We start from the raw sequence: 21,300 nt of genomic DNA, 5'->3' as shown, positions 1-21,300 counted from the left end.
GGAAGTTTACATACACTTAGGTTGTAATTAAAGTCATTAAAAGTAATTTTTCATCCACTCCACAAATTTCTTGTTAACAAACTATAGTTTTGGCAAGTTGGGTTAGGACATCTACTTTGTGCATGACACAACAATTGTTTACAGACAGATTATTTCACGTATAATTCACTGTATCACAATTCCAGTGGGTCAGAAGTTTAAATACACTAAGTTGACTGTGCCTTTAAACAGCTTGGAAAATTCCAGAAAATGATATCATGGATTTAGAAGCTTCTGATAGGCTAATTGACATTACCTGAGTCAGTTGGAGGTGTAACTGTGGATGTATTTCAAGGCCTACCCTCAAACGCAGTGCCTCTTTGCTTGACATCATGGGAAAATCAAAAGAAATCAGCCAAGACCTCAGAAAAAAAACTGTAGACCTCCACAAGTCTGGTTCATGCTTGGGAGCAATTTCCAAATGCCTGAAGGTACCACAATCATCTGTACAAACAATACTACGCAAGTAAAAACAACATGGGATCACGCAGCCGTCATAACGCTCAGGAAGGAGATGCGTTCTGTCTCCTAGAGATAAACGTACTTTGATGTGAAAAGTGCAAATCAATCCCAGAACAACAGCAAAGGACCTTGTGAAGATGCTGGAGGAAACAGGTACAAAAGTATCTATGTCCACAGTAAAATGAGTCCTATATCAACATAACCTGAAAGGCAGCTCAGCAAGGAAGAAGCCACTGCTCCAAAACTGCCATAAAAAAGCCAGACTACGGTTTGCAACTGCACATGTGGACAAAGATCGTACTTTTTGGAGAAATGTCCTCCGGTCTGATGAAACAAAAATAGAACTGTTTGGCAATAATGACCATTATGTTTGGAGGAAAAAGGGGGAGGCTTGCAAGCCAAAGAACACCATCCCAACCGTGAAGCACAGGGGTGGCAGCATCATGTTGTGGGGGTGCTTTGCTGCAGGAGGCACTGGTGCACTTCACAAAATAGATGGCATCATGAGGAAGGAAAATTATGTGGATATATTGAAGCAACATCTCAAGATATTAGTCAGGAAGTTATAGCTTGGTCGCAAATGGGTCTTCCAAATGGACAATGACCCCAAGCATACTTCCAAAGTTGTGGGAAATGGCTTAAGGACAACAAAGTCAAGGTATTGGAGTGGCCATCACAAAGCCCTGACCTCAATCCTATAGAAAAAGCGTGTGTGAGCAAGGAGGCCTACAAACCTGACTCAGTTACACCAGCTCTCCCAGGAGGAATGGGCCGAAATTCACCCAACTTATTGTGGAAAGCTTGTGGAAGGCTACCCGAAAATGTTCGACCCAAGTTAAACAATTTAAAGGCAATGCTACCAAATACTAATTGAGTGTATGTAAACTTCTGACCCACTGGGAATGTGATGAAAGAAATAAAAGCTGAAATAAATCATTCTCTCTACTATTATTCTGACATTTCACATTCTTAAAATAAAGTGGTGATCCTAACCGACCTAAAACAGGGAATATTTACTCTGTTTAAATGTCAGGAATTGTGAAAAACTGAGTTTAAACTTCTTATGGCTGCAATCCCATTAACGGGATGGTATGACAACAGCCAGTGAAAGTACAGGGCGCCAAATTCAAAAAACAGAAATCTCACAATTAAAATTCCTCAGACATTCATGTGTTTTATATCATTTTAAAGGTAATCTTGTTGTTAATCCCACCAAAGTGTCCGATTTCAAATAGGCTTTTCAGCGAAAGCACTACAAACGATTATGTTAGGTCATCACAAAACCACAATAAGCACAGCCATTTTTTCAGCGAAAGATAGCTTTCACAAAAACCAGAAATGGACTCAAATTAATCACTAACCTTTGATTATCTTCATCAGATGCCACTCATAGGACTTAATGTTACACAATACATGCATGTTTTGTTTGATAAAGTTCATATTTATATAAAGAAATCTGAGTTTACATTGGCGCGTTAGATTCACTAGTTGCAAAAACATCAAGTGATTTTGCATAGCCACATCGTTTCAACAGAAATACTCATCATAAATGTAGATGATAATACAAGTTATACACATGGAATTATAGATATACCTCTCCTTAATGCAACCGCTGTGTCAGATTTCAAAAACACTTTACGGAAAAAGCAAACCATGCAATAATCTGAGACGGAGCTCAGAACAATAGCCAAATTAGCCGGCATGTTGGGGTCAACAGAAACCAGAAAATACATGATAAATATTCCCTTACCTTTGATGAACTTCATCAGAATGCAGTCCTAGGAATCCCAGGTCCACAATAAATGCTTGATTTGTTCGATAATGTCCGTTATTTATGTCCAATTAGCTACTTTCGAATTGTTTACCAAACGCCCTAACCAAAGTCTCAAAGCGCGTCCACTATAACGTGACGAAATGTCCAAACGTTCCGTTACAGTCAGTAGAAACATGTCAAACGATGTACTGAATCAATCTTGTTAACATACATCTTGAATAACGTTCCAACCGGAGAATTACATCGACTTCAATTGACCGATGGAACGGAGCTCCCTCTCACATGAACGCGCCAGTTCAATGCGTGGGCACCTCATGGAAGTGATTACTCATTCCTGTCTCCTTCGGCCTCCCTTCACATTAGAGTCATCAGACTAAGTTCTATTGACTGTTGACATCTAGTGGAAGCCGTAGGAAGTGAAAACCCATCCATATCTCTCTGTAATTTCAATGAGAGCTTGGTTGAAAATCTGCCACCCCCAGAATATATCCAAACAGGAAGTGGAACTTCTTTGGTTTTTGCCTGCCATATGAGTTCTGTTATACTCACAGACATAATTCAAACAGTTTTAGAAACTTCAGAGTGTTTTCTATCCAATACTAATAATAATGTGCATATATTAGCAACTATGACATAGGAGCAGGCCGTTTGCTCTGGGCACCTCTGTGCACCTCTGTGCACCTTTCATCCAAGCTACTCAATACTGCCCCTTCAGCCATAAGAAGTTAAATGTATTTGGCTAAGGTGTATGTAAACTTCCGACTTCAACTGTATTTGACATTGTATTGTTATTTCGCTGAACACTAGATGGTTTCATTTTATTTTTGCCAGTGAAACGAGGCTACTAGGGGCGAGGGGGGGCTCACCCAAATGTATTGCCCCGTTGGCACCAGGAGGACCGGGTTTTAAAGAGTAATAGCAGTCTATTGACCTAGTGAAATGAGGCACTCACTTGATTCTAAGTTGCAATTGATGCTTTGTGTTATTGTTGTTGTTTTTGTAAAGCAATATGTCTCATTATGTCTCTGCAGAGGGCGTCCCCCAGGTGTTCTACTTTGGGCCCTGTGGGAAGTATAATGCCATGGTTCTGGAGCTGCTGGGGCCCAGTCTGGAAGACCTGTTTGATCTGTGTGACAGAACCTTCTCCCTCAAGACCGTCCTCATGATCGCTATTCAACTGGTACAAATACACACACTCTTTATTTCACTGTCTCTGTCTCTCTCTGTCTCTCTCTCTGTCTCTCTCTCTCTCTCTCTGTCTCTGTCTCTCTCTCTCTCTCTCTCTCTCTCTCTCTCTCTCTCTCTCTCTCTCTCTCTCTCTCTCTGTCTCTCTCTGTTTCTCTTTCTCTCTCTCTGTCTCTCTTTCTCTCTCTCTGTATCTCTCTCCTCCTCTCTCTCTCTCCTCTCTCTCTCTAATTGTTTTATATTTTTGACATTTTGTCAGGAAATGCAGCTCTGTCTCAGGTTCTGCTGTTGTGCAGTGGTTGCACAGCCTTTCCTCTACAGGGAGCCAGGTTTTCCTGTGTCTACTACCCTTCTCAATGGCAAGGCTGTGCTCACTGAGCCTGTACTTTGTCAAGGTTGTTCTAAGGTTTTGATCAGTAACCATGGTCAAATAGTTTGCCACAGTGTACTGTCGATTTAGGGCCAGATAGCACTGCATTTTGCTTTGTGCTTGTGTTTCCCAATAAGCAATGTAGTTTAGTTTTGACTGTGTTGTAATTTGGTTTATCCTGATTGATTGGATGTTCTGGTCCTGAGGCTTCAGTGTGTTAGTAGAACATGTTAGTGAACTCAGCCCCAGGACCAGCTGGATGAGGGGACTGAGGCTTCAGTGTGTTAGTAGAACAGGTTAGTGAACTCAGCCCCAGGACCAGCTGGATGAGGGGACTGAGGCTTCAGTGTGTTAGTAGAACAGGTTAGTGAACTCAGCCCCAGGACCAGCTGGATGAGGGGACTGAGGCTTCAGTGTGTTAGTAGAACAGGTTAGTGAACTCAGCCCCAGGACCAGCTGGATGAGGGGTCTGAGGCTTCAGTGTGTTAGTAGAACAGGTTAGTGAACTCAGCCCCAGGACCAGCTGGATGAGGGGACTGAGGCTTCAGTGTGTTAGTAGAACAGGTTAGTGAACTCAGCCCCAGGACCAGCTGGATGAGGGGTCTGAGGCTTCAGTGTGTTAGTAGAACAGGTTAGTGAACTCAGCCCCAGGACCAGCTGGATGAGGGGACTGAGGCTTCAGTGTGTTAGTAGAACAGGTTAGTGAACTCAGCCCCAGGACCAGCTGGATGAGGGGACTGAGGCTTCAGTGTGTTAGTAGAACAGGTTAGTGAACTCAGCCCCAGGACCAGCTGGATGAGGGGACTGAGGCTTCAGTGTGTTAGTAGAACAGGTTAGTGAACTCAGCCCCAGGACCAGCTGGATGAGGGGACTGAGGCTTCAGTGTGTTAGTAGAACAGGTTAGTGAACTCAGCCCCAGGACCAGCTGGATGAGGGGTCTGAGGCTTCAGTGTGTTAGTAGAACAGGTTAGTGAACTCAGCCCCAGGACCAGCTGGATGAGGGGACTGAGGCTTCAGTGTGTTAGTAGAACAGGTTAGTGAACTCAGCCCCAGGACCAGCTGGATGAGGGGTCTGAGGCTTCAGTGTGTTAGTAGAACAGGTTAGTGAACTCAGCCCCAGGACCAGCTGGATGAGGGGACTGAGGCTTCAGTGTGTTAGTAGAACAGGTTAGTGAACTCAGCCCCAGGACCAGCTGGATGAGGGGACTGAGGCTTCAGTGTGTTAGTAGAACAGGTTAGTGAACTCAGCCCCAGGACCAGCTGGATGAGGGGACTGAGGCTTCAGTGTGTTAGTAGAACAGGTTAGTGAACTCAGCCCCAGGACCAGCTGGATGAGGGGACTGAGGCTTCAGTGTGTTAGTAGAACAGGTTAGTGAACTCAGCCCCAGGACCAGCTGGATGAGGGGTCTGAGGCTTCAGTGTGTTAGTAGAACAGGTTAGTGAACTCAGCCCCAGGACCAGCTGGATGAGGGGTCTGAGGCTTCAGTGTGTTAGTAGAACAGGTTAGTGAACTCAGCCCCAGGACCAGCTGGATGAGGGGACTGAGGCTTCAGTGTGTTAGTAGAACAGGTTAGTGAACTCAGCCCCAGGACCAGCTGGATGAGGGGTCTGAGGCTTCAGTGTGTTAGTAGAACAGGTTAGTGAACTCAGCCCCAGGACCAGCTGGATGAGGGGACTGAGGCTTCAGTGTGTTAGTAGAACAGGTTAGTGAACTCAGCCCCAGGACCAGCTGGATGAGGAGACTCTTTTCTTTGTTCAGCTCTTGGCATTGAAGGGCGTGGTAGTGATATGAGAGGGGGTCACTGTATTTTAGATGTTTCTGAAACTTATTTGCTCTTTTTTGAGTTTTTATTATTAGTGGATATTGGCCTAATTCTGCCCTGCATGCATTGTTTGTAGTTTTCCTCTGGACATGTAGAAGAATCTTACAGAACTCTGCATGCAGGGTTTCAATGGTGTTTGTCCCATTTGGTGAAATCTTGTTTTGCAAGTGGACCCCACACCTCGCTGCCATAAAGTACAAATGGTTCAATGACACATTCAATTAGTTTCAGCCAAAGGTATTTCAATCTGAATTTGTTTTTTAATGGCGTAGAATGCCCTGCGTGCTTTCTCTCTCAGTTCATTCACTGCCTCAGTAAGGTGTCCAGTTGAGCTTATATTTAAACCTCAGTAATTGTAGTGTGTACAGTACTATATATATTTTGTACCAATTGAGAACTTTGGTCTAATTCCCTGAGATCTGGATCTTCTCTGTAAAATCATTATTTTAGGCTTTTTGGGGTTTACTGCCAGGGCCCAGTTCTGGCAGTACTGCTCTAGCAGGTCCAGGCTCTGCTGTAGGCCATGTGCTATGGGTGACAGCAGGCATAGGTCATCTGCGAAGAGCAGGCATTTAACCTCTGAATTGTAGAGACTAACATCAGGGGCTGAGGATTTTTCTAGAATAGTGGCCAATTCGATGATGTAAATATTGACGAGTGCAGGGCTCAGATTGCAACCCTGGCGAAGGCCCCACCCCTGGTTAAATAATTATGTTATTTTCTTGCCAATTTTAATGCTGCACGTATTGCCAGTTTACATTGTTTTAATTATGTCATATGCTTTACCCACTACACCACTTTCAATAACTTTGTAGAACAGTCCTGTGTGCCAAATAGAATCAAATGCTTTTTGGAAGTCGATAAAGCAAGCGTATATTTTGGTATTATTTTGGTGGACATGTTTATCTATCAGGGTGTGTGTAGGGTGTAAATATGATCAGTCGTGCGATGTTTTGGTATAAATCCAATTTGGCTTTTACTCAAGACATTGTGCTTATTAAGGAAGTTTAGAACTCTTACATTTATAATACTACAGAAAACCTTCCCCAGGTTACTGTTCACACAAATGCCTCTGTAATTGTTAGGGTCAAATTTGTCTCCGTTTTTAAAGATTGGGGTTATGAGTCCTTGATTCCAGATGTCAGGGACATAACCTACACTCAGGATCAAATTAAACTGTTTTAATATAGCCAATTTGAAATTGTGCACTAGTGAGTTTCAGCATCTCATTTAGGATGAGGTCTGCATGCTTTTTTAAATTTCCTGAAGTTTAAAAAAGCCTGAAGTTTCTTATAGAGCTCCTGGTCAGTAATTGGGGAGTCCAATGGGTTTTGTTTGTCCTTTATAGCTTTTTCTAATCCGTTCAACTTCTCATGAATCTGGCGTTGTTCTGCGTTTGTGTCAATTTGAACAGTGTTGTAGAGCGTTTTAAAATGGGTTGTCCATATGTCACCATTTTGTATCGCTAATTCCTCCAATTTTGCCAGAAGTTGTTTGTGTTTATGGACTCCTCAATTAGTGTCAGCTGCTTGCTGTTGTACTGGGCTTTTTTGATTCTGAGTGTTACGTTTATAGTTTTAAAGTCTCACAGTAATGAAGGTGTAATTCACCATTATTTGGGTCTCTGTGCTTTTGGTTGGATAGTGTTCTAAGTTTTTTCCTTATAATTTTACAATCTGCATCAAACCAGTTGTCATCTGTGATCTTTTTTGTTTTTGTTTTTTTATCAATTTCAGTTGTGCTTCTTTTGCGGTTTTCCTGAATATATAGTTTATGTTTTGTCCTGCTAGATTGATGCCTTCTTTACTGTGAGGGAATGTGCTATCCAGAAAGTTATCTAAGAGTGTTTGGATATTTTGGTTCCAGGTTGCTTTCTGGTATTCTTCTGTGCTGTTTTGGGCCCATCTGTATGAATGTCTGATGTTGTACAGCTTACTGGGCTGTGAATGTCTGGTTGTTTCCATGTCTGTTCTTTTGAGGAACAACATAATTTGGCTGTGATCAGACAGAGGTGTTAGTGGCTTGACAGTGAATGAGCTGAGAGAGAAAGGGTCAATGTCTGTGATCATATAGTCTACTGTACTGTGGCCAAGAGGTGAGCAGTAGGTGAATCTCCCCAAAGAGTCCCCCCCGTAACCTACCATTGACAAAGTACAGACCCAGGCTTCTACAGAGCTGCAACAGATCCCTTCCGTTGTTGTTGACGGTGCTGTCACTGTTGTTTCTATGGGGGAGATGAAGACCGTTAGAAACAGTATGGCCTGTAATAAAGCTGTCCCCTCGTTAGATCAGGTCGTGTTCCTGTGCCGCATTTGTGTCCCCACAGATGAGCACATTTCTCTGGGCCTGGAAATGGCACGTCTCTTCCTCAAGGGAAGATCTCCTCTGAGTAATATGGGGATTCTGAGGGGGGGGGGGGGGGATATATATTGCGCAACGGAACACATCTTTTTCTGTCAGTACAAGTTCATTTTTCATTTTTAACCAAATGATCAGTCCTCCAGAGTCTCTGCCTCTGTTGACAGAGCTGTGTTTCTGTGACGGCACAATTACCTCTCTGTAGCCTGTGGGACAGTGACAGCATGATGACCTCTCTGTAGCCTGTGGGACAGTGACAGCATGTTGACCTCTCTGTAGCCTGTGGGACAGTGACAGCATGATGACCTCTCTGTAGCCTGTGGGACAGTGACAGCATGTTGAACTCTCTGTAGCCTGTGGGACAGTGACAGCATGATGACCTCTCTGTAGCCTGTGGGACAGTGACAGCATGATGACCTCTCTGTAGCCTGTGGGACAGTGACAGCATGATGACCTCTCTGTAGCCTGTGGGACAGTGACAGCATGTTGACCTCTCTGTAGCCTGTGGGACAGTGACAGCATGATGACCTCTCTGTAGCCTGTGGGACAGTGACATCATGATGACCTCTCTGTAGCCTGTGGGACAGTGACATCATGATGACCTCTCTGTAGCCTGTGGGACAGTGACAGCATGATGACCTCTCTGTAGCCTGTGGGACAGTGGCAGCATAATGACCTCTCTGTAGCCTGTGGGACAGTGACAGCATGATGACCTCTCTGTAGCCTGTGGGACAGTGACAGCATGGTGACCTCTCTGTAGCCTGTGGGACAGTGACAGCATGATGACCTCTCTGTAGCCTGTGGGACAGTGACAGCATGATGACCTCTCTGTAGCCTGTGGGACAGTGGAAGCATGATGACCTCTCTGTAGCCTGTGGGACAGTGACAGCATGGTGACCTCTCTGTAGCCTGTGGGACAGTGACAGCATGATGACCTCTCTGTAGCCTGTGGGACAGTGACAGCATGATGACCTCTCTGTAGCCTGTGGGACAGTGACAGCATGGTGACCTCTCTGTAGCCTGTGGGACAGTGACAGCATGATGACCTCTCTGTAGCCTGTGGGACAGTGACAGCATGATGACCTCTCTGTAGCCTGTGGGACAGTGACAGCATGATGACCTCTCTGTAGCCTGTGGGACAGTGACATCATGGTGACCTCTCTGTATCCTGTGGGACAGTGACAGCATGATGACCTCTCTGTAGCCTGTGGGACAGTGACAGCATAATGACCTCTCTGTAGCCTGTGGGACAGTGACAGCATGATGACCTCTCTGTAGCCTGTGGGACAGTGACAGCATGATGACCTCTCTGTGTAGCCTGTGGGACAGTGACAGCATGATGACCTCTCTGTAGCCTGTGGGACAGTGACAGCATGATGACCTCTCTGTATCCTGTGGGACAGTGACAGCATGATGACCTCTCTGTATCCTGTGGGACAGTGACATCATGATGACCTCTCTGTATCCTGTGGGACAGTGACATCATGATGACCTCTCTGTATCCTGTGGGACAGTGACAGCATAATGACCTCTCTGTAGCCTGTGGGACAGTGACAGCATGATGACCTCTCTGTAGCCTGTGGGACAGTGACAGCATGATGACCTCTCTGTGTAGCCTGTGGGATAGTGACAGCATGATGACCTCTCTGTGTAGCCTGTGGGACAGTGACAGCATGATGACCTCTCTGTAGCCTGTGGGACAGTGACAGCATGATGACCTCTCTGTATCCTGTGGGACAGTGACAGCATGATGACCTCTCTGTATCCTGTGGGACAGTGACATCATGATGACCTCTCTGTATCCTGTGGGACAGTGACATCATGATGACCTCTCTGTAGCCTGTGGGACAGTGGAAGCATGATGACCTCTCTGTAGCCTGTGGGACAGTGACATCATGATGACCTCTCTGTAGCCTGTGGGACAGTGACAGCATGGTGACCTCTCTGTAGCCTGTGGGACAGTGACATCATGATGACCTCTCTGTAGCCTGGGGGACAGTGACATCATGATGACCTCTCTGTAGCCTGTGGGACAGTGACATCATGATGACCTCTCTGTAGCCTGTGGGACAGTGACATCATGATGACCTCTCTGTAGCCTGTGGGACAGTGACATCATGATGACCTCTCTGTAGCCTGTGGGACAGTGACAGCATAATGACCTCTCTGTAGCCTGTGGGACAGTGACATCATAATGACCTCTCTGTAGCCTGTGGGACAGTGACAGCATGATGACCTCTCTGTAGCCTGTGGGACAGTGACAGCATGATGACCTCTCTGTAACCTGTGGGACAGTGACAGCATGAAGACCTCTCTGTAGCCTGTGGGACAGTGACATCATGATGACCTCTCTGTAGCCTGTGGGACAGTGACATCATGGTGACCTCTCTGTAGCCTGTGGGACAGTGACAGCATGATGACCTCTCTGTAGCCTGTGGGACAGTGACATCATGATGACCTCTCTGTAGCCTGTGGGACAGTGACATCATGATGACCTCTCTGTATCCTGTGGGACAGTGACAGCATGATGACCTCTCTGTATCCTGTGGGACAGTGACATCATGATGACCTCTCTGTATCCTGTGGGACAGTGACATCATGATGACCTCTCTGTAGCCTGTGGGACAGTGACATCATGTTGACCTCTCTGTAGCCTGTGGGACAGTGACATCATGATGACCTCTCTGTATCCTGTGGGACAGTGACATCATGATGACCTCTCTGTAGCCTGTGGGACAGTGACATCATGTTGACCTCTCTGTAGCCTGTGGGACAGTGACATCATGATGACCTCTCTGTATCCTGTGGGACAGTGACAGCATGATGACCTCTCTGTATCCTGTGGGACAGTGACATCATGATGACCTCTCTGTATCCTGTGGGACAGTGACATCATGATGACCTCTCTGTAGCCTGTGGGACAGTGACATCATGTTGACCTCTCTGTAGCCTGTGGGACAGTGACATCATGATGACCTCTCTGTAACCTGTGGGACAGTGACATCATGATGACCTCTCTGTAGCCTGTGGGACAGTGACATCATGATGACCTCTCTGTAGCCTGTGGGACAGTGACATCATGATGACCTCTCTGTAACCTGTGGGACAGTGACATCATGATGACCTCTCTGTAGCCTGTGGGACAGTGACATCATGATGACCTCTCTGTAGCCTGTGGGACAGTGACAGCATGATGACCTCTCTGTATCCTGTGGGACAGTGACATCATGATGACCTCTCTGTAGCCTGTGGGACAGTGACATCATGATGACCTCTCTGTAACCTGTGGGACAGTGACAGCATGGTGACCTCTCTGTAGCCTGTGGGACAGTGACATCATGATGACCTCTCTGTAGCCTGTGGGACAGTGACACCATGTCTCCTGCAGAATGATGACGTCAACATCTTTCAGATTTTTGTTGAACTCCAGTGACTTCTTAGTCACTAGTTAGAGTTCTTCTTCTGAATGTTCCACATGCTAACTGATAGGTTGATGAGTTTAGGCCCTGGATGTTCCACATGCTAACTGATAGGTTGACGAGTTTAGGCCCTGAATGTTCCACATGCTAACTGATAGGATGATGAGTTTAGGCCCTGAATGTTCCACATGCTAACTGATAGGTTGATGAGTTTAGGCCCTGGATGTTCCACATGCTAACTGATAGGATGATGAGTTTAGGCCCTGGATGTTCCACATGCTAACTGATAGGTTGATGAGTTTAGGCCCTGAATGTTCCACATGCTAACTGATAGGTTGATGAGTTTAGGCCCTGGATGTTCCACATGCTAACTGATAGGATGATGAGTTTAGGCCCTGAATGTTCCACATGCTAACTGATAGGTTGATGAGTTTAGGCCCTGAATGTTCCACATGCTAACTGATAGGTTGACGAGTTTAGGCCCTGAATGTTCCACATGCTAACTGATAGGTTGATGAGTTTAGGCCCTGGATGTTCCACATGCTAACTGATAGGATGATGAGTTTAGGCCCTGAATGTTCCACATGCTAACTGATAGGTTGATGAGTTTAGGCCCTGAATGTTCCACATGCTAACTGATAGGTTGACGAGTTTAGGCCCTGAATGTTCCACATGCTGACTGATAGGTTGATGAGTTTAGACCCTGAATGTTCCACATGCTAACTGATAGGTTGATGAGTTTAGGCCCTGAATGTTCCACATGCTGACTGATAGGTTGATGAGTTTAGGCCCTGAATGTTCCACATGCTAACTGATAGGATGATGAGTTTAGGCCCTGAATGTTCCACATGCTAACTGATAGGATGATGAGTTTAGGCCCTGAATGTTCCACATGCTAACTGATAGGTTGATGAGTTTAGGCCCTGAATGTTCCACATGCTAACTGATAGGTTGATGAGTTTAGGCCCTGAATGTTCCACATGCTAACTGATAGGATGATGAGTTTAGGCCCTGAATGTTCCACATGCTAACTGATAGGTTGATGAGTTTAGGCCCTGAATGTTCCACATGCTAACTGATAGGTTGATGAGTTTAGGCCCTGAATGTTCCACATGCTAACTGATAGGTTGATGAGTTTAGGCCCTGAATGTTCCACATGCTAACTGATAGGATGATGAGTTTAGGCCCTGAATGTTCCACATGCTAACTGATAGGATGATGAGTTTAGGCCCTGAATGTTCCACATGCTAACTGATAGGATGATGAGTTTAGGCCCTGAATGTTCCACATGCTAACTGATAGGATGATGAGTTTAGGCCCTGAATGTTCCACATGCTAACTGATAGGTTGATGAGTTTAGGCCCTGAATGTTCCACATGCTAACTGATAGGTTGACGAGTTTAGGCCCTGAATGTTCCACATGCTAACTGATAGGTTGATGAGTTTAGGCCCTGAATGTTCCACATGCTAACTGATAGGTTGATGAGTTTAGGCCCTGAATGTTCCACATGCTAACTGATAGGTTGATGAGTTTAGGCCCTGAATGTTCCACATGCTAACTGATAGGTTGATGAGTTTAGGCCCTGAATGTTCCACATGCTAACTGATAGTGATTTCATGTTCCAAAAGAAAGAATAGCAGTCAGAAATACCGTAACTACTAACTATTAAGTTGTTAAGAGTGAGATAAACAGAATAACAGCAAACATTGTTTCTGTTATATACAATACCGTTCAAAAGTTTGGGGTCACTTAGAATTGTACTTGTTTTTGAAAGAAAAGCAAATTTTTTGTCTGTTAAAATAACATCAAATTGATCAGAAATACAGTGTAGACATTGTTAATGCTGTAAATAACTATTGTAGCTGGAAACGGCAGGTTTTTAATGGAATATCTACATAGGCGTACAGAGGCCCATTATCAGCAACCATCAATCCTGTGTTCCAATGGCACGTTGTGTTAGCTAATCCAAGTTTATCCCCCCCCCCCCCCTCTCCCAGATCACGCGGATGGAGTTCGTCCACACCAGGAGTCTGATCTACCGGGACGTGAAGCCAGAGAACTTCCTGGTTGGCCGGCCCGGCAGCAAGCGGCAGCACACCATCCACATCATCGACTTCGGCCTGGCCAAAGAGTACATCGACCCCGAGACCAAGAAACACATCCCTTACAGGGAGCACAAGAGCCTGACGGGCACCGCACGTTACATGAGCGTCAATACTCACCTGGGTAAAGGTAAACAGCCTGACGGGCACCGCACGTTACATGAGCGTCAATACTCACCTGGGTAAAGGTAAACAGCCTGACGGGCACCGCACGTTACATGAGCGTCAATACTCACCTGGGTAAAGGTAAACAGCCTGACGGGCACCGCACGTTACATGAGTATCAATACTCACCTGGGTAAAGGTAAACAGCCTGATGGGCACCACGCCCTACAGGAGTATCAATACTCACCTGGGCAAAGGTAAACAGCCTGACGGGCACCGCACGTTACATGAGTATCAATACTCACCTGGGTAAAGGTAAACAGCCTGACGGGCACCGCACGTTACATGAGTATCAATACTCACCTGGGTAAAGGTAAACAGCCTGATGGGCACCACGCCCTACAGGAGTATCAATACTCACCTGGGCAAAGGTAAACAGCCTGACGGGCACCGCACGTTACATGAGTATCAATACTCACCTGGGTAAAGGTAAACAGCCTGACGGGCACCGCACGTTACATGAGTATCAATACTCACATGGGTAAAGGTAAACAGCCTGACGGGCACCGCACGTTACATGAGTATTAATACTCACCTGGGTAAAGGTAAACAGCCTGACGGGCACCACACCCTACATGAGTATCAATACTCGCCTGGGTAAAGGTAAACAGCCTGATGGGCACCACGCCCTACAGGAGTATCAATACTCACCTGGGTAAAGGTAAACAGCCTGATGGGCACCACACCCTACATGAGTATCAATACTCACCTGGGTAAAGGTAAACAGTCTGATGGGCACCACACCCTACATGAATATCAATACTCACCTGGGTAAAGGTAAACAGTCTGATGGGCACCACACCCTACATGAGTATCAATACTCACCTGGGTAAAGGTAAACAGGTTGATGGGCACCACACCCTACATGAGTATCAATACTCACCTGGGTAAAGGTAAACAGTCTGATGGGCACCACACCCTACATGAGTATCAATACTCACCTGGGTAAAGGTAAACAGTCTGATGGGCACCACACCCTACATGAGTATCAATACTCACCTGGGTAAAGGTAAACAGTCTGATGGGCACCACACCCTACATGAGTATCAATACTCACCTGGGTAAAGGTAAACAGCCTGATGGGCACCACACCCTACATGAGTATCAATACTCACCTGGGTAAAGGTAAACAGCCTGATGGGCACCACACCCTACATGAGTATCAATACTCACCTGGGCAAAGGTGAACAGTCTGATGGGCACCACACCCTACATGAGTATCAATACTCACCTGGGTAAAGGTAAACAGGTTGATGGGCACCACACCCTACATGAGTATCAATACTCACCTGGGTAAAGGTAAACAGTCTGATGGGCACCACACCCTACATGAGTATCAATACTCACCTGGGTAAAGGTAAACAGTCTGATGGGCACCACACCCTACATGAGTATCAATACTCACCTGGGTAAAGGTAAACAGTCTGATGGGCACCACACCCTACATGAGTATCAATACTCACATGGGTAAAGGTAAACAGTCTGATGGGCACCACACCCTACATGAGTATCAATACTCACCTGGGTAAAGGTAAACAGCCTGATGGGCACCACACCCTACATGAGTATCAATACTCACCTGGGTAAAGGTAAACAGCCTGATGGGCACCACACCCTACATGAGTATCAATACTCACCTGGGTAAAGGTAAACAGTCTGATGGGCACCACACCCTACATGAGTATCAATACTCACCTGGGTAAAGGTAAACAGTCTGATGGGCACCACACCCTACATGAGTATCAATACTCACCTGGGTAAAGGTAAACAGCCTGATGGGCACCACACCCTACATGAGTATCAATACTCACCTGGGTAAAGGTAAACAGCCTGATGGGCACCACACCCTACATGAGTATCAATACTCACCTGGGCAAAGGTAAACAGTCTGATGGGCACCACACCCTACATGAGTATCAATACTCACCTGGGTAAAGGTAAACAGGTTGATGGGCACCACACCCTACATGAGTATCAATACTCACCTGGGTAAAGGTAAACAGTCTGATGGGCACCACACCCTACATGAGTATCAATACTCACCTGGGTAAAGGTAAACAGTCTGATGGGCACCACACCCTACATGAGTATCAATACTCACCTGGGTAAAGGTAAACAGTCTGATGGGCACCACACCCTACATGAGTATCAATACTCACATGGGTAAAGGTAAACAGTCTGATGGGCACCACACCCTACATGAGTATCAATACTCACCTGGGTAAAGGTAAACAGCCTGATGGGCACCACACCCTACATGAGTATCAATACTCACCTGGGTAAAGGTAAACAGCCTGATGGGCACCACACCCTACATGAGTATCAATACTCACCTGGGTAAAGGTAAACAGTCTGATGGGCACCACACCCTACATGAGTATCAATACTCACCTGGGTAAAGGTAAACAGCCTGATGGGCACCACACCCTACTTGAGTATCAATACTCACCTGCGTAAAGGTAAACAGCCTGATGGGCACCACACCCTACATTAGTATCAATACTCACCTGGGTAAAGGTAAACAGGTTGATGGGCACCACACCCTACATGAGTATCAATACTCACCTGGGTAAAGGTAAACAGCCTGATGGGCACCACACCCTACATGAGTATCAATACTCACCTGGGTAAAGGTAAACAGCCTGATGGGCACCACACCCTACATTAGTATCAATACTCACCTGGGTAAAGGTAAACAGCCTGACGGGCACTACACGTTACATGAGTATCAATACTCACCTGGGTAAAGGTAAACAGCCTGATGGGCACCACACCCTACATGAGTATCAATACTCACCTGGGTAAAGGTAAACAGCCTGACGGGCACTACACCCTACATGAGTATCAATACTCACCTGGGTAAATGTAAACAGCCTGATGGGCACTACATCCTACATTAGTATCAATACTCACCTGGGTAAAGGTAAACAGCCTGATGGGCACCACACCCTACATGAGTATCAATACTCACCTGGGTAAAGGTAAACAGCCTGATGGGCACCACACCCTATATTAGTATCAATACTCACCTGGGTAAAGGTAAACAGCCTGATGGGCACCACACCCTACATGAGTATCAATACTCACCTGGGTAAAGGTAAACAGCCTGATGGGCACCACACCCTACATGAGTATCAATACTCACCTGGGTAAAGGTGAACAGCCTGACGGGCACCACACGTTACATGAGTATCAATACTCACCTGGGTAAAGGTAAACAGCCTGATGGGCACCACACGTTACATGAGTATCAATACTCACCTGGGTAAAGGTAAACAGCCTGATGGGCACTATACCCTACATGAGTATCAATACTCACCTGGGTAAAGGTAAACAGCCTGATGGGCACCACACCCTACATGAGTATCAATACTCACCTGGGTAAAGGTAAACAGGTTGATGGGCACCACACCCTACATGAGTATCAATACTCACCTGGGTAAAGGTAAACAGTCTGATGGGCACCACACCCTACATGAGTATCAATACTCACCTGGGTAAAGGTAAACAGTCTGATGGGCACCACACCCTACATGAGTATAATACTCACCTGGGTAAAGGTAAACAGCCTGATGGGCACCACACCCTACATTAGTATCAATACTCACCTGGGTAAAGGTAAACAGCCTGATGGGCACCACACCCTACATGAGTATCAATACTCACCTGGGTAAAGGTGAACAGCCTGACGGGCACCACGCGTTACATGAGTATCAATACTCACCTGGGTAAAGGTAAACAGCCTGATGGGCACCACACGTTACATGAGTATCAATACTCACCTGGGTAAAGGTAAACAGCCTGATGGGCACTATACCCTACATGAGTATCAATACTCACCTGGGTAAAGGTAAACAGCCTGATGGGCACCACACCCTACATGAGTATCAATACTCACCTGGGTAAAGGTAAACAGTCTGATGGGCACCACACCCTACATGAGTATCAATACTCACCTGGGTAAAGGTAAACAGGTTGATGGGCACCACACCCTACATGAGTATCAATACTCACCTGGGTAAAGGTAAACAGTCTGATGGGCACCACACCCTACATGAGTATCAATACTCACCTGGGTAAAGGTAAACAGTCTGATGGGCACCACACCCTACATGAGTATCAATACTCACCTGGGTAAAGGTAAACAGTCTGATGGGCACCACACCCTACATGAGTATCAATACTCACCTGGGTAAAGGTAAACAGCCTGATGGGCACCACACCCTACATGAGTATCAATACTCACCTGGGTAAAGGTAAACAGCCTGATGGGCACCACACCCTACATGAGTATCAATACTCACCTGGGTAAAGGTAAACAGCCTGACGGGCACCACACGTTACATGAGTATCAATACTCACCTGGGCAAAGGTAAACAGCCGGATGGGCACCACACGTTACATGAGTATCAATACTCACCTGGGTAAAGGTAAACAGCCTGATGGGCACTATACCCTACATGAGTATCAATACTCACCTGGGTAAAGGTAAACAGCCTGATGGGCACCACACCCTACATGAGTATCAATACTCACCTGGGTAAAGGTAAACAGCCTGATGGGCACCACACCCTACATGAGTATCAATACTCACCTGGGCAAAGGTAAACAGTCTGATGGACACCACACCCTACATTAGTATCAATACTCACCTGGGTAAAGGTAAACAGCCTGATGGGCACCACACCCTACATGAGTATCAATACTCACCTGGGTAAAGGTAAACAGCCTGATGGGCACCACACCCTACATTAGTATCAATACTCACCTGGGTAAAGGTAAACAGCCTGATGGGCACCACACCCTACATGAGTATCAATACTCACCTGGGTAAAGGTAAACAGCCTGATGGGCACCACACCCTACATGAGTATCAATACTCACCTGGGTAAAGGTAAACAGCCTGATGGGCACCACACCCTACATGAGTATCAATACTCACCTGGGTAAAGGTAAACAGCCTGATGGGCACCACACCCTACATGAGTATCAATACTCACCTGGGTAAAGGTAAACAGCCTGATGGGCACCACGCCCTACATGAGTATCAATACTCACCTGGGTAAAGGTAAACAGCCTGATGGGCACCACACCCTACATGAGTATCAATACTCACCTGGGTAAAGGTAAACAGCCTGATGGGCACCACACCCTACATGAGTATCAATACTCACCTGGGTAAAGGTAAACAGCCTGATGGGCACCACACCCTACATGAATATCAATACTCACCTGGGTAAAGGTAAACAGCCTGATGGGCACCACACCCTACATGAGTATCAATACTCACCTGGGTAAAGGTAAACAGGCTGATTTGATGTATTCTGTATGATCCAGGTGATAAAATATATTTGACCAGAAAGACCCAAAAAGACACATGACAAAGATGGCGGAAGATGAGTGTTTCCGATGACATCATTAGTGTGCATCATTTGATTTTAACCAATTAGGAGGAGTTCATTGCCTACTAATTGGTAGACGATGTCATTGGACGTATCTCCCTCTATATATTTTACTACAAACAAATAGAGATGCTCCATTTTGACTTGTTGATGTCGGGGGGGGGGGGATATGAAGTTGAACGTTTTGTGAAAATATCCCTTTAAGCCTGAATGAATTTGTCATGTTAAATCAGTGGATGTCCTCGTTGAAATCCCCAATCCAGGCTCTATTAGTCTGTCATGTTACTGAAATCCCCAATCCAGACTGTATTAGTCTGTCATGTGACTGAAATCCCCAACCCAGACTGTATTAGTCTGTCGTATTACTGAAATCCCCAATCCAGACTGTATTAGTCTGTCGTGTTACTGAAATCCCCAATCCAGACTGTATTAGTCTGTCATGTGACTTAAATCCCCAATCCAGTCTGTATTAGTCATGTGACTGAAATCCCCAATCCAGACTGTATTAGTCTGTCATGTTACTGAAATCCCCAACCCAGACTGTATTAGTCTGTCATGTGACTGAAATCCCCAATCCAGACTGTATTAGTCTGTCATGTGACTGAAATCCCCAATCCAGACTGTATTAGTCTGTCGTGTTACTGAAATCCCCAATCCAGACTGTATTAGTCTGTCGTGTTACTGAAATCCCCAATCCAGACTGTATTAGTCTGTCGTGTTACTGAAATCCCCAATCCAGACTGTATTAGTCTGTCGTGTTACTTTTCGCGGTGACAGAAAGTCAATCCAAAGTGGTGTTAGTCCAGGGATACCCTGAGGTAACAGCTGTCACGCGGTTTGCTACACCAGTCCTTTGAATCAGGGTGGATAGTTAGGGAACTGTCTTCTGGATTAGTCTATTTATCTGCTTCAACAGTTAGGATTGTCAGCATCAGCTGTCTGAGCAGCTAACCGATCGCTGCAGCTGTACATAGTCCATCTGTAAATAGCCCACCCAATCTACCTACCTCATCCCCATATTGTTTTTATTTACTTTGCTGCTCTTTTGCACACCAGTATCACTACTTACACACTATCATCTGCTCATCATCTGCTCATCTATCACTCCAGTGTTAATCTGCTAAATTGTAATTACTTCACTACTATGGCCTATTTATTGCCTTACCTCCTCATGCCATTTGGACACACTGTGTATAGACTTTCTTTTTTTCTATTGTATTATTGACTGTACGTTTGTTTACTCCATGTGTAACTCTGTGTTGTTGTTTGTGTCGAACTGCTTTGCTTTATCTTGGCCAGGTCGCAGTAAATGAGAACTTGTTATCAACTGGCCTACCGGGTTAAATAAAAATAAAAATGTGACTTTCTCTTAGTTAGAACTAATTTGTTCCTGTGTTCGAAACGATGTCTGTGTGTGAAGATGTGTGTGTGTGAAGATGTGTGTGTGAAACTGTGTTTTGTTTCCTGTCTCTCTGTAGAACAAAGCAGGAGAGACGACCTGGAAGCTCTAGGTCACATGTTCATGTACTTCCTGCGAGGCAGTCTGCCCTGGCAGGGCCTGAAGGTAGGAACTCACACACCTTAAGGTTAGGAACTAATGTAACGTCACACACCGTAGGAACTAATGTAACGTCACACACCGTAGGAACTAATGTAACGTCACACACCTTAGGAACTAATGTAACGTCACACACCTTAGGAACTAATGTAACGTCACACACCTTAGGAACTAATGTAACGTCACACACCTTAGGAACTAATGTAACGTCACACACCGTAGGAACTAATGTAACGTCACACACCTTAGGAACTAATGTAACGTCACACACCGTAGGAACTAATGTAACGTCACACACCTTAGGAACTAATGTAACGTCACACACCGTAGGAACTAATGTAACGTCACACACCTTAGGAACTAATGTAACGTCACACACCGTAGGAACTAATGTAACGTCACACACCTTAGGAACTAATGTAACGTCACACACCTTAGGAACTAATGTAACGTCACACACCTTAGGAACTAATGTAACGTCACACACCGTAGGAACTAATGTAACGTCACACACCGTAGGAACTAATGTAACGTCACACACCGTAGGAACTAATGTAACGTCACACACCGTAGGAACTAATGTAACGTCACACACCTTAGGAACTAATGTAACGTCACACACCTTGGGAACTAATGTAACGT

General features: G+C 45.6%; 1 pseudogene; it reads left to right on the top strand.

Annotated features, from left to right (window-relative positions):
* LOC139550057 (casein kinase I-like) overlaps window positions 1–21,300 on the top strand; it is an 87,974-nt pseudogene that overhangs the window by 43,506 nt on the left and 23,168 nt on the right.

This window comes from Salvelinus alpinus, chromosome 23 (genome assembly GCF_045679555.1).
Source record: "Salvelinus alpinus chromosome 23, SLU_Salpinus.1, whole genome shotgun sequence".
NCBI classification, from domain to species: Eukaryota; Metazoa; Chordata; class Actinopteri; order Salmoniformes; family Salmonidae; genus Salvelinus; species Salvelinus alpinus.
This window is presented reverse-complemented; position numbering and strand designations above follow the sequence as displayed.